The sequence below is a fragment of the Mercenaria mercenaria genome, chromosome 16, assembly GCF_021730395.1.
Source record: "Mercenaria mercenaria strain notata chromosome 16, MADL_Memer_1, whole genome shotgun sequence".
Taxonomy (NCBI): Eukaryota; Metazoa; Mollusca; class Bivalvia; order Venerida; family Veneridae; genus Mercenaria; species Mercenaria mercenaria.
In genome coordinates, this window is record NC_069376.1 from 7,631,057 (window position 1) to 7,645,659 (window position 14,603).

Consider the following 14,603-nt stretch of genomic DNA (forward strand, 5'->3'; position numbering starts at 1 on the left):
CATAGCATGGCAATAACAAAAAAATGCATAAGCCCGCCCGCTTAGCTCAGTAGGTAAGAGCGTTGGTCTACGGACCTCTGGGTCGCGAGTTCGATCCTCGGGCGGGGCATATGTTCTCCGTGACTATTTGATAAACGACATTGTGTCTGAAATCATTAGTCCTCCACCTCTGATAATTCATGTGGGGAAGTTGGCAGTTACTTGCGGAGAACAGGTTTGTACTGGTACAGAATCCAGGAACACTGGTTAGGTTAACTGCCCGCCGTTACATGACTGAAATACTGTTGAAAAACGGCGTTAAACCCAAAACAAACAAACAAACAAACAAAAATGCATAAATATCAGCAAAAGGTTTTAGTACTTTTCACACTACAATATAAAAACTTTTGTGAGCAAAAGAAGCTGAAATTTTAAACTAAAACAGCTGATGTCCCTTCATCAGTGTAAGAGTTATGGACAGTATATAAACAGACCATGTTAACCTTAAACCTCTTAGTGTGACCTTGACCTGGGAGCTAGGGGTAAGGGTCTTGTGCATGAAACATCATCATCTCATTATATGGTGAACATTTATGCCAAGTGATTTCAAAATCCCTTCCTGGATGGAAGACTAACAGCCCAGACAAGAACTAACGGGACACATGCACACACCGACAAAAAAATGTGCAGAAGCGGTCTCACAATTTTCATATGTATACACCAGTCCACAAAAGTTCTTGTGGGGATTAAAAGGCAGAAAAAAATATCTTACATCATAGATAAGTCAAGCTCAAAATCATCAACATCTGATATATCATCATCATCTTCGTCGTAACTTTCTTCCTCACTGTCAAGTTCAAAGGTACTATCAGGGTCAGATTCCTTTCCAACAAAGTCCAAAGAGATTCTGAAATGTAAAAAAGTAAGTAAATTAATTTATGAGAAACAAATGCAAAAAAAAATGTGTCAAATATTCAGAACAGATATATCATTATTATACACTTCTAAGATCTATAATTATGTCCTCTTTCGCTTCATACTGTTGAAGAGAGTCATGTAACATACTGCTATTTTCAGACTGCATTTAAATATAATGATTCAAGTATTTTGTACTTCTTTATATACTAGATGAAATTTAAAGGCGTTAACTGCTGTCATAAGTTATCCCTGAAATCACATAAAACAATATTATCTGTTAATCTGAAAATAGAAAAGTTGAGAAATTGAACAAAAAATATCTTTTCTCATTTCAACATTTATTTACCAAAACCATCTTACAGCTGCAATATATATGTCATTTACTGCTGTCATATCTACAACCAGAATGTCGACGACAGTAATGTAGGTCTGACCGTGAACTCTTTTTTAACTCACCTGTCACATAGTGACAAGGTGAGCTTTTGTGATCACCCTTCGTCAGTTGTGTGTCCGTCCGTGCATCCGTCAACAATTTCTTGTCTGCACGATAGTGGTTTCATTTATGATTTTATTTTAACCAAACTTGCACACAACTTGTATCACCATAAGTTCTCGGTTCCTTTCTTGAACTGGACAAATCAGCTATTTTGACCTTGTCTGCACAATAGCAACTTTATTTATGATTTGATTTTTACCAAACTGGCACACAACTTGTATCACCATAAGGTCTTGGTTCCTTTTTTGCTTTGGCCAGATCCCATTATGGGTTCTAATTATGGCCACTGAAAGAGCCAGAATTAGCTATTTTGACCTTGTCTGCACAATAGCAGCTTCATTTATGATTTGATTTTAACCAAACTGGCACACAACTTGTATCACTATAAGATCTTGGTTCCTTTCTTGAACTGGCTAGATTTCATTATGGGTTCCAGAGTTATGGCCCCTGCAAGGGCCAGAATTAGCTATTTTGACCATGTCTGCACAATAGCAGCTTCATTTATGATTTGAATTTAATCAAACTTGCACAAAACTTGTGTTGCCATAAGATCTCAGTTCCTTTGTTGAACCAGCCAGATCTCATTATGGGTTCCAGAGTTATGGCCCCTGAAAGGGCCAAAATTAGCTATTTTGACCTTGTCTGCACAATAGCAACTTCATTTATGATTTGATTTTAACCAAACTTGCACACAACTTGTATCACCACAAGATCTTGGTTCCTTTGTTGAACTGGCCAGATTCCATCATGGGTTCCAGAGTTATGGCCCCTTAAAGGTCCAAAATTGGCTATTTTGGCTTTTGCAGCCATATAGAGACTTCATTTATGGTTTTATTTGATACAAACTTCCAAAATATCTTCAACAACAATAAATCTTGGATTCCATGACAAATCGGATCCAATCGTAGGTTCCAGAGTTATTTTATATCTGATTACCTCCCCTGATTGTAGTCAAAATGGATTTATATCAGTAAGTACTTATAGGACTTATTTGAAATTTCATTATTATCATTAGTTGGACTGAGTCAATCAGGGTAGATAACTATGGACTGATTTTATGTCAAATTACCTCCCTTTATTTCAAATTAAAATGGGTATATCTTCGTAACTAATGAAGATACTGATCTGAAATTTCATTTATGTCAACAGATTTATTTGGCAGATCCTTCTTTTGTTCACTTACAATAATTTTCTTTTTAATTACTTCCCTTTTACGTTAATATAAATAGCTTATTTTTAGTAACTTTTTTATTATTGGCCATAGGGAAAAACCGAGACCACTTTTCTGTGGTACAACATGGATGGTACCTCCAATTTTTAGGTGTACCTTGTAAGAATTTTTGGTTAAATTTCTTTCCTTTGTTTTTCCTGTCCTTTGGACTTAGATATTTTTTCTGAGGACCTTCTTGTCCTCAAGTGCAATGATAACAGGTGAGCGATATAGGGCCATCATGGCCCTCTTGTTTTTTTTTTCTTCAGCCCAATGCAAATTTTTGAATATCAACTCTTTGATACTGAAGACAATATACTGTTGTTGCCTGGACAACTGAACCATGTCTAGAGAAAAAGTGCCGGAACTGGTTCGCCCTCCTACAACTATTCAAGCCTTCAAATTACATCGCGAGATTTCTCTATAAAATGTGTCCATATATAAGTGACTGTGCTCATGTTTTTTCTGACTGCTGAAAACTTGTTAGCTTGACTATTCGAAGAATAGGGGAGCTATCCTACTCGCCCCGGCGTGAGCGTTAGCGTAAGCGTGAGCGTCACACAAATGTTTAAGTTTGCGTACCACCCCAAATATTTTCAAAGTCCATTGAGATATTGCTTTCATATTTTGCATACTTGTTTACCATCATGACCCCAGTTTGTAAAAAAGAGGAGGCAACTCTATCAAGCATTTTGACTGAATTATGGCTCTTTTTCGACGTAGAATAAATGTTAAAGTTTATGTACCACCCCAAATATTTTCAAAGTCCATTGAGGTATTGCTTTCATATTTAGCATACTTTTTTACCATCATGACTCCAGTCTGTAAAAAGGAGGAGGCAACTCTATCAAGCATTTTGACTGAATTATGGCCCCTTTTTGACTTAGAATAAATGTTAAAGTTTGCGTACCACCCCAAATATTTTCAAAGTCCATCGAGATATTGCTTTCATATTTTGCATACTTGTTTACCATCATGACCCCAGTCTGTTAAGAGGAGGCAACTCTATCAAGCATTTTGACTGAATTATGGCCCCTTTTCGACTTAGAATAAATGTTAAAGTTTGTGTACCACCCCAAATATTTTCAAAGTCCATTTAGATCTTGCTTTCATATTTTGCATACTTGTTTACCATCATGACCCAAGTCTGTAAAAAGGAGGAGGCAAAGTTTGCGTACCAGAGGCAACTCTATCAAGCACTTTGACTGAATTATGGCCCTTTTTCGAATATGCTTAGAGTAATGCTAAAGTTTTACTCATTGCTTATATTATACTATCAAGCACTGAGAATAGTCGAGCGTGCTGTCCACTGACAGCTCGTTTTGAAATTTACTACTTGCAAGTTTTAAATAATTCACTCAGGCTACGTGCTGGTGAAATTATTACGCTCGACGTGTAACCGCTGATTGTGTATAAATTGTGTTCTTTTATGGAAAAGAATAGGGCGAATGTAAATATCTAGAAATGATGCTTTCAGATTCAGTGTTGATAAAAAAGTTTACGTAATTTAGCATGTTGAAAACTAAATGTCACATTACACAACTGTCTTGATTCGTTCACACATATTTTGGGTTGTTAAGTATATGTGTACACTTTACTAAATGGTTAAGTTTGTGGTTGATTTCCCCGAGGTTAGACTGTGACGTTTGTCTCATTCTTCCAGGTGGCGCTGTATCACCAGCTTTTCAGGAACGCAGACGAACTAATAGAGGGCGCTCCAGAGTCTGATGTTTCCCAGAAAGATCGGTTAGTTCCGCCTGAAGTGGACTGTGACTTTGATGTACTAGCTGAATTTTAATGGAGAAATTCAAACATTAGATTTCTGAATGGAATTTTTGTTAACAGATAGTCGAGATACTTTTTTTCATTTCTAAATTTCTACTTCCTGCTCTTACCAGAATGTCCACAGAATTCTGTCTAGCCCTGTCCTATGTTCTGAGAAGAAAAGAGGCATAAATATAAAATATTTAAATGCTTGAAGAGTTATCTCCTATGACTGAATCCAGTACAATAGAATCAGAGAATGAAAATACTTTTTGTCTCAATTCTAGAAACATGAAAGAAACTGTTATTTACAAATATTTAAACAAGAGCTGTCTGATGACAGCGCGCTCGACTATTCGAAGAATTGACTGAAGAATGGGATCAAAATATTTCCACGTTATTCAGACAAAAGAAATAAATAGATCAGACAATCAATGTTCCTGTATTACATTGATTTCGATAAGTCTTGCACTAAATGGCAATATATGAGCCAATTTCAAATTCCAGAAAGGCCATAATTCAGCCAAAATAGTTATGTACTCTTGCCTACAGATGGAAATCATAATGATAAACAAGTGTTCAAAGTTTAAAAGACATATGTCAAATAGTTTTGACAAAACATGGACTTATATGAAAACAGAACCAATTTCAAAGTCCAAAAAGGGCCATAATTCAGCCAAAATAGATGACAGAGTTATGTTCTCTTTCCTACAGATAGAGACTATTATACTAAACAAGTGATAAAAGTTTAAAAGCCATATGTCAATTACTTTACAAAAAATATGAACTGGTACGAAAAACTGAACCAAGATTTCTAAGTCAAAAAGGGCCATAATTCGGCCAAAATCTTTGATGGAGTTATGTACTCTTGCCTATAACTGGACATGGTGATGGTAAACAGGTGTTGAAAGTTTCAAAGCTTTATCTCAAAAAAGACTTTGTCAAAATATAAACTGGCACGAAATATCAACCCAGATTTCTAAGTCAAAAAATGCCATAATTCAGCCAAAATCCTTGATGGAGTTATGTGCTCTTGCCTATAACTGGACATGGTGATGGTAAACAAGTGTTGAAAGTTTCAAAGCTTTATCTCAAAAGACTTTGTCTAAATATGAACTGGTACGAAAAATTTAACCAAGATTTCTAAGTCGAAAGGGGCCATAATTCAGCCAAAATCCCTGATGGAGTTATGTACTCTTGCCTATAACTAGCCATGGTGATGGTAAACAAGTGTTGAAAGTTTCAAAGCTTTATCTTAAAAGACTTTGTCAAAATATGAACTGGTATGAAAAACTTAACCATGATTTCTAAGTCAAAAGGGGCCATAATTCAGCCAAAATCCTTGATGGAGTTATGTGCTCTTGCCTATATCTGGCCATGATGATGGTAAACAAGTGTTGAAAGTTTCAAAGCTTTATCTCAAAAGACTTTGTCAAAATGTGGACTGGTATGAAAACCTTAACCAAGGTGTGACGCCGAAGCCGTGGTGAGTAGGATAGCTCTACTTATTCTTCAATTAGTCGAGCTATAAAATGGTTGACCAGTAAGTGTTAGCTGTTGTGTTCTACAAGCAGAAAACATATCTTACTTGTATCGGCTGAAGTTGTGCGACTGTGTCCAGGTGAAGGCCCAGAATTTTTTTTTTGTGATTTCGCCTTTTTACGTCAGAACCTGAAATTAATTTAGATTCAGTAATTAAATGTCAAGTATCTATACATACAACATTTCATAAACTGGATTATAAAAAAAAAACAGATCCACCAGAAAGAAACAATGTTCCACACAATATAAGCTAATAAAGGTAAATCAAATAAAGAAAGTAGTACAATGTCACACCACCATAGAACAGTCAGAGGCAGAACAAATTCTAGAAAGTTTAAACCAGTAAACTGTGTGCACCAGACCTTACCCAGGGTTCCCACTCTTTTCCATGGAAATAATTCAAGGACTTTTCAAGGACTTTTCCAGGACATTTTCACAAAATTCAAGGACTAATAGAGCGCCTCGTGGTTCAAAGGTAGAGCGCCCAAACCTAATCCAGACATTGTAGGTTCAAGTCCCGTCAGAAGTGAAATTCTTTCACTGCCTCTAAGATCTTTAATTGGTGCTAGAACTTTAAGAAAATAAGCTAGAGCTATCCCTAAAGGGGATGAATACTTCTGCCTCGCTCACTGTCACTTCAATGTCAATTTTCACCAAGTGTTTAAGACTTTTTAAAGTTGTCAGTAGGTTGCTTTTTAGATTGACTTCTTGTGCTGATAAGCATCTCTTCACCTTGTGATTCATTTTTAAAGCTGTTCTGCAATTTGTCAGATGTATTTCAGTCAGATTATAAGCACGGACAATGCAGTCATCTGGCAATACCGATTAATTGTCAATTTTCAGACTTTTGAGGTCATATTTTACACTAGCTTTGCCAATTTCTCTTCTTTGTAGGAAAGAAATCATTTTTCAAAGTGTGCCACGTTTTTCACTAGACGCTTTACAAAGAATGACAACTCTGTATAAACTAAGTAGGTGTAACACCACTAAAATCTCAACTGATGTGAAGAGTTATCCTTCCTTACAATGTTAAAGACGCGAATTTTTCAAGAACAGGGAAATCAATGCCAGTGTTTCTCTATTTAAATATGTTTGCTTTTTATGTATACTGGCAATATTGTGAGCATACAGAAAGAATAAAATTCCCGACTTTTTCCAGGTTTTTTGCTCTTCCTTTAAAATTCAAGTACTTTCAAGGCCTTGAAAATAAAATGAAAAATTCAATAACTTTACCAGTTTTCCAGGAAGCGTGGGAACCCTGCTTACCCTACAGAGTGCCTAACAAACCTCAGTAAGTGCGCACCAAACCTCAGAGAGTGCGCAACAAACCTCGCAAAGTGCGCAACAAACCTCAATTTCTGTGAACCAGACCTCACGTTGTACGCACCAGATCTAAAGTAGTACGCACCAGACCTAAAGTAGTACGCACCAGACCTCAAGTAGTACGCACCAGACAATATACACATAACCTGCACAGTGTGCACAGAATCTCAGGTAGTGCAAACTTGACCACTGTCACACAGCTCACAAGGTATCATTTTTGTACCGGACTTTTGGCCTCTAAGTGAGACCTAGACCTTAGATCTAGGGACCTTGTTCTTACACATGACACTTCGTCTCGTGGTAGTTAACAATTGGGCCAAGTTATATCAAAATCCCTCCATGCATGAAAAAGAAATGCTCTGGACAAAGTTTTCATTCTTGTATCCTTTGACCTCGCAGTGTGACCTTGACCTTGAACCTTTTTTCTTGCGCATGTCACTCAGCCTTATGTTGGTGAACAATTGTGCAAAATTACATCAAAATCCCTCCATGCATGAAGAAATAATGTTCCAGACAAAGTCATTCGTGAATTTGACCTTTGACCTGTAAGTGTGACCTTGGCCTTATTCCTAGGTACCCGGTTCTTTCGCATGACACACCGTCTCATGATGGTGAACTATTGTGACAAGTTCCATCAAAATCCCTCCATGCATGAAGAAGATATGCTCCGGACAAAGTCTGTGGACACCACCAGACCGCCCTCCAAGGGTGTTCCCATAAAACGTCCCGTTTTTCCAACAGGCAAATAAAGATATCGATTAACTGAACTTTAAACACTCTGAGCTGTTTCATCTTTCTGCATGCTTACCTGGCACGTTGTGCTTAGTTGACCGTTTCAAGTCACTTTATCATCATTTGACTGTTTCAAGTCACTTTATTATCATTTGACTGTTTCAAGTCACTTTATCATTATTTGACTGTTTCAAGTCACTTTATCATCATTTGACTGTTTCAAGTCATTTTATCATCATTTGACTGTTTCAAGTTACTTTATCATCATTTGACTGTTTCAAGTCACTTTATCATCAGACTGTCAAAGGGCAACTTTTGTGGCCTTGCCAAAATTGTCTAAAGGCCATTGTCGTTGTCTCAAACCTGTTGAATAGCAAGATTGACTTCACGATATTTTTTATGCAGAAGATTGTTACTCTGGTTATTGATATTATTCATAATTTCTTGCATTGCTATAACAAGAGCTGTTACAGGAGACACAGCGCTGGCGACTTTCCAGCTTTGAAGATGGAGGAATACCACAAGTGCCCCTCTGTGCATTATTACATCACAAGCAGGCGCATAGTAGAACCACTGACCTTTCGTACGCCAACTAGATAACTTCCTCACGCACATGAAGAATGCAACGTCCAAAGTGAGACTTGAACCCACATCGATGTGAGGCTAATGATTTGAGATGTTTCAATTGAATAGAAGATATTTGACTTAATGAAAAAATAACCAGTACAGGTATTGACACTAGACTTTTTATTCTTTAAATAGCTGAGATCAAATTCTTTTTTTTTTGTTGGCTTTAATGTTGTAGACACATTTTAGATCATATCGCGACTTTCCAACTTTGATGGTGAAGGAAGACCCCTGGTGCCCCTCCATGCATTATTTTATCATGAGTGGGCACCTGGGTTGAACCACCGACCTTCCGTAATCAAGCTGGATGGCTTTCTCATATGAAGATTCCATCGCCCCGAGTGAGGCCCAAATCCACATTGATGAGGGGCAAGTGATTTGAAGTCAGCGAGCTCAAAATTCAGCTTTATAATTTTATACCTGGACATTATGTTATATTGCAGTAGTTTATATAGATGGAATAAAAGTTGATCCACTGCCTTATATTTGTTATCACACTTAGTGGTAGAATAAATGCATCCAACATATACCATGATGTTGTTAATTGACAGATTATCAAATTACCTGTTTCAAAAACCTGCTGAACTCTGATGTTTCCATGAATGACAGACATTCTTGTCCTTAGCAACTTGTATCTGCTGTAGCTTGTCTTTTCTGGGGCCGTTTTCCTTTTCTTTTTCCTGTAAGACAATCTTAAAAGATATAACCAAGAAACAGTTTAACTACCAGAATTACATCCAATAAACATTTATCAACTTTTATTAAATGTGACATCTTCTAAACATTAAAGCCACTGGCAATAATGTAAGAAGCCAAGTTTGTGATTTATTTGTGCCTTTTTCCATATTGGCAAACTGATTTGATTTCTAGACAATATTAATACAAGAGCACTGCCTTGCGGTTGCAGACTCTCATCTGATTTTTTTTGTCTCTGTATAATAGAAATATTGTCCTACCCATGATTTTCTAAGTCCAAAAAGGGTCATAATTCTTGAAAAAAACAGTATGGAGTTATGTTTCTTGTTGCACAGAGTCAGCTTATGATGATAAACAACTGTTACAAGTTTCAAAGCAATAGCTTTGATAGTTTAGGAGATAAAAATACCTAATTTAAAACAAAACTTAACCATAAATCTGATATTTTCTAAGTCCTAAAGGGGCCAAAATTCTTGCAAAAAGCAGGATGGAGTTATGTTTCTTGCTCTACAGGGTCAGCTATTTATGGTGAACAAGTGTTGCAAGTTTCAAAGCAATATCTTTCATAGTTTAGGAGAAAAGCTGACCTAAACATAAAACTTAACCAGGCAACAGCGATGCTGATCAGGTGACAATAACTCATCATTTTTTTCTTTCAAAAAATCAGATGAGCTAATAAGAACAAGAGCTGTCTGAAAGACAGTCAATGCTTGACTATTCCAACTTTATTCTCAGAAGCAGGAACAATACCCTCAATGTTAAAATATCTATCGAGTTTCAATCCAGTAACTTGCATGCAAAACATAACCAAAAGGGGGCAGGATTTGACCAAAATTCATGAAAGAGTGATGGGACTTGATACTACAACCTAGTTTTATAACTTGACGACAAACGTTAAGTTTCAATTGAATTAGTTTTGGACAGCAACTGGCATGCAAAACTTTAACTGTCCAAAAGGGAGGCGGAGCATAATTTGCCCCAAACACAATTCAGAGTCATGAAACTTGACCAATATAGACTGGCAAATGACCTAGAAAAAGAAAACAAGAGTGTCATGATGACCCTAGATCTCTCACCTGAGTAATATGAGCTACATGTTTCAAATGGATGCTAAAATATTAAGAACTATATAAAGAAGGTACATCAGTAAGTCACATTTATGGTGACTGAAAGTCAGTTTTAAGATCGTGTGCAAAACTGCACATGTCATCGAAATTTCAAGGCTCAGTGTATCTTTAAAAACAAGAAAGTAGGTCAAAAGGTTAAGATCAAAGTCAAGTGATCCGTAATTGCTTGGGTTCACAAACCTAGGAAATATGATCTGATAATTTTTAAAGTATTTTTTCCTATATAACTCATAGTTTTAAAAAGTGACCCCCAGGGCAGAGCCTATTTGAACAAACTTGCTAGACATTAACCAGGCAATGTTACATACCAAACATCAAAGGCCTAGGCCTTGAACTTTCATATACATGTATAAGTCTATGTTAAACTTGGTACCCCCAGGCCAGGGCCTCTTTTCACCTTTGGGACATAACTTGAACAAGGCAGTCTGAAAGACAGCTAAATCCCCCTCCACTGCTATGGATAGTGAAAGGGTAAAGCTTTGACCTTTAGCTGTGACCTTGACCTTAAACTGACATGGCTGACTCATGAATTCTGCACAATGTTTTGATGAGGTGATCATTGACACAAGTTTCATGAAAATCCTTCAAGGGTTTAGAAGATACAGAGCTCAAACCTTTGACCTTGACATTAAGTTGAAATGGCTGACTCATGAGTTCTTGATGTGGTGATCATTTGACCCAAGTTTGATGAAAATCTTTCAAGGGGTCAGAAGATACAGAGTGGACATAAAGTGAAAGGCTCAAACATTTCACCCTAAGTTGTGACCTTGACCTTGAGCCAGCATGGCTGACTCATAAGTTCTGCAAATCGTTTTGATGAGGTGATCATTTGAACAAAGTTTTATAAAATTCTTTCAAGGGGTTTAGGAGATATAGAGCAGACACAAAATGAAAGGCCAAAACCTTTGACCTTGCGTTTTGACCTTGACCTTGAGCCGGCATGGCTGATTCATGAGTTCTGCACATCACCTTGATGAGGTGATCATTTGACCCAAGTTTCATATGAATCCTTCAAGGGAATTAGGAGATACAGAGCAGACACAAAATGGAAGGCTCAAACCTTTGACCTTCAGTTGTGACCTTGACCTTGAACCAGCATAGCTGATTCATAGATTCTGCACATTGCCTTCATGAGGTGATCATTTGACCCAAGTTTGATGAAAAATCCTTCTAGGAGTTTAGGAGATATATAGAGCGGACACAAAATGGAAGGCTCAAATATTTCACCCTAAGTTGTGACCTTGACCTTGAGCCGGCATAGCTGAATCATAGGTTCTGCATATTGTCTTGATGAGGAGATCATTAGACCAAAGTTTTATAAAATTCCTTCAAGGGGTTTAGGAGATATAGAGCGGACACAAAATGAAAGGCTCAAATCTTTCACCCCAAGTTGTGACCTTGACCTTGAGCCGGCATGGCTGACTCATAGGTTCTGCACATTGTCTTGATGAGGTGATTATTTGACCCAAGTTTTATAAAATTCTTTTAAAGGGTTTAGGAGATATAGAGCGGACACAAAATGGAAGGCTCAAACCTTTCACCCTAAGTTGTGACCTTGACCTTGAGCTAACATGGCTGACTTATGGGTTCTGCACATCGTCTTGATGAAGTGATCATTTGACCCAAGTTTTATAAAATTCCTTCAAGGGGTTTAGGAGATATAGAGCGGACACAAAATGGAAGGCTCAAACCTTTGACTGAGTTGTGACCTTGAGCTTGAGCTGACAAGGCTGACACATGGGTTCTGCACATCGTCTTGATGAGGTGATCATTTGACCCAAGTTTCATAAAAGTCCTTAAAGGGGATTAGGAGAGCGGACACGGAAGTGTTACGGACAGACGGGTGGAAGGACGGAATGACGGCAGGACAGAAGGACAGAAGGAGACCATTCCTATTAACCCCCACCACTTATGGCGGGGAGTTAACAAATCTGGCAGAGAAACACTAGGAAACTTTTAAGTCAACATACTAAATACTAAAAGCCTAAGCCTTGGGTTTTCATGCAAGAAGACTTTTAGAGTTTTTTTTCCTATATAAATCTATGAAAAACCCAAGATCCCCCGGGACATGGCCTCTTTTCATTCCACGGGCATAATTTGAACAGTTTTGGCAGAGAACCTAAAGGCAATGCTACATACAAAATGTTGAAGGCCTAGGTATTATGGTTTTAAACAAGAAGAATTTTAAAGTCTTTTTCTATACAAGACTATGTTAAACTTGTGGCAGAAGGCATTCATACTGACAAAATTTCATGAAGATCCGTCGAAATATACAGCCTTTATCCCTTACACAAGGTTTTTCTTTGATTTGACCTAGTGACCTAGTTTTTTACCAAAATGACCCATTTTCAAATTTAGCCTAGACTTCATCAGTGTTAACATTCTAACCAAAATTCATGAAAATCAGTTGAAAAATACATTCTTTATCTCATACACAATGCTTTTCTTTTACTTGAGCTAGTGATCTCGTTTTTTACCCTAGATGACCCATTTTCGAACCTGGCCTAGATTTAAACAATGTATTTATTCTGACAAAATTTCATGAAGATCAGCTGAAAAATAGTGCCTCTATCGCATACACAAGCTAAATGTTGACAGACAGACTGACAACAGATGCTGGACATTGAGCAATCACAAAAACTCACCTGAGCAAAGGTGAGCTAAAACATTATACATGCATATAAGGTTTATGTGTAATTTTTATCATTGTTTTATATGAACTAATATACCTGTTACCAAGCCAGCTTATACCTTTGCACGACAGGTACATCTTTCTATCAGAAGGTTGCTGCATCGAATCCTGGGGAAGACGTTTGGCTATCTGAAAGGCAAAACATCAAGGTTAAGTTTACTCTCTAGATTATGTGAAGAAATTATCAGTTACTTGTAGAAAACAACAAAAATTTGTAGCAGAGGTCCCTGGCTAAGGGACATTTTTCACAAAACATACTGCATGAAAACACAATGTCTTCTTCTATACTATAGATGTACGTAAATCAAAACTACATATCAGAAAATTCACACAGACGTTATGCAGTTTGAAAATGTATGGATGCTCATATATGCATTGTAATGGTTTACTGTATTTTTATCTTTAAATAAGAAAAGAAATTAATTAAAATAAAATGAAATATTTTGTCGTATTAAAGGGAGATAATTAATAAACAAGTGAAATACATGATGTTTATATAGTACTAAACAGTCTATCAATACAAATTATCTTACTTTCATTTTTAAATTACAAATGTACTGGGAAAACTGATAGAAATACATATGTATTGTACTTTATCATAAAAAAGGGAAGTAATTTCATGTACAAACAGAAAAAAGAAATTAACTGGGGTGCCTGTGACCTCAAATTTGTATATGACACGATGTCTTGTAATGGTGAATATTTATACCAACACCACTGCATCAAAAAGTTACAGAGCAGACAAAAATTACCAAAAATCCCAATAGGTGACATTGACCTTGCATTAGATGTCTGAGTCTTCATGCAACAAAATAATTTGTTTTTGTGACTGTTTAAGTCAAGTTAACATCTAACTGTGACTTGACCGTTGAAACAGGGGCCTGGTCTTGCACATGACACATTGCCTCTTAATGAGGAATATTTGTGCTAAGTGATTTTAAATTCCTTGACAAATGGCAGAGCAATGGACAGGACAAGAAGCAAGACCATGTTAACCTTTGACCTCTATGTGTGAACTTGACCCTGGAGCTAGAAGTCTGGATCTTGCATATGATATATCGACGACATGATAGGGAAAATTTGTGCCAAATAACTTTAAAATTCCTTTATAAATGGCAGAGCTATGGACTGGACAAGAAAAGGACCAAGTTAACCTTTGACCTCTATCTGTGACATTGACCTCTGAGCTAGGGATGTTGGTCTACAGAGTGACACATCAACTTATTAAATGGAACATTTGTGCCAGGTAATTTGAAAATCCCTAATGGATGACTGGACTAGAAACATGCAATGAGAACACTGAACCTCTAAGTGTGACCTTGTCCTTGGTGCTTGAGGTCTGAGTCTTGCACATGACTCACTGCCCCATTACGGTCAAAAAATGTTCGCCAATCAATTCAAAAATCCCTAGAAGAATGGCAGTTATGGATCAGACATGAATCAGACACTTTTTACCTCTTCTTAATCTTAAAAGCTACATGTACATGTAGATGTTTG

General features: G+C 37.0%; 1 protein-coding gene across 1 annotated transcript in view; it reads right to left on the reverse strand.

Annotated features, from left to right (window-relative positions):
• Window positions 1-14,603, reverse strand: part of LOC123541393 (uncharacterized) — a 32,216-nt gene that overhangs the window by 13,819 nt on the left and 3,794 nt on the right. Inside the window, exons 4-8 of the mRNA XM_053527484.1 lie at window positions 13,144-13,235; window positions 9,156-9,271; window positions 5,956-6,038; window positions 4,202-4,390; window positions 752-886 (exon numbers count right to left, since the gene is read on the reverse strand). The gene's annotated coding sequence lies outside the window, so the exon portion shown is untranslated. The remainder of the gene's footprint in view (window positions 1-751; window positions 887-4,201; window positions 4,391-5,955; window positions 6,039-9,155; window positions 9,272-13,143; window positions 13,236-14,603) is intronic.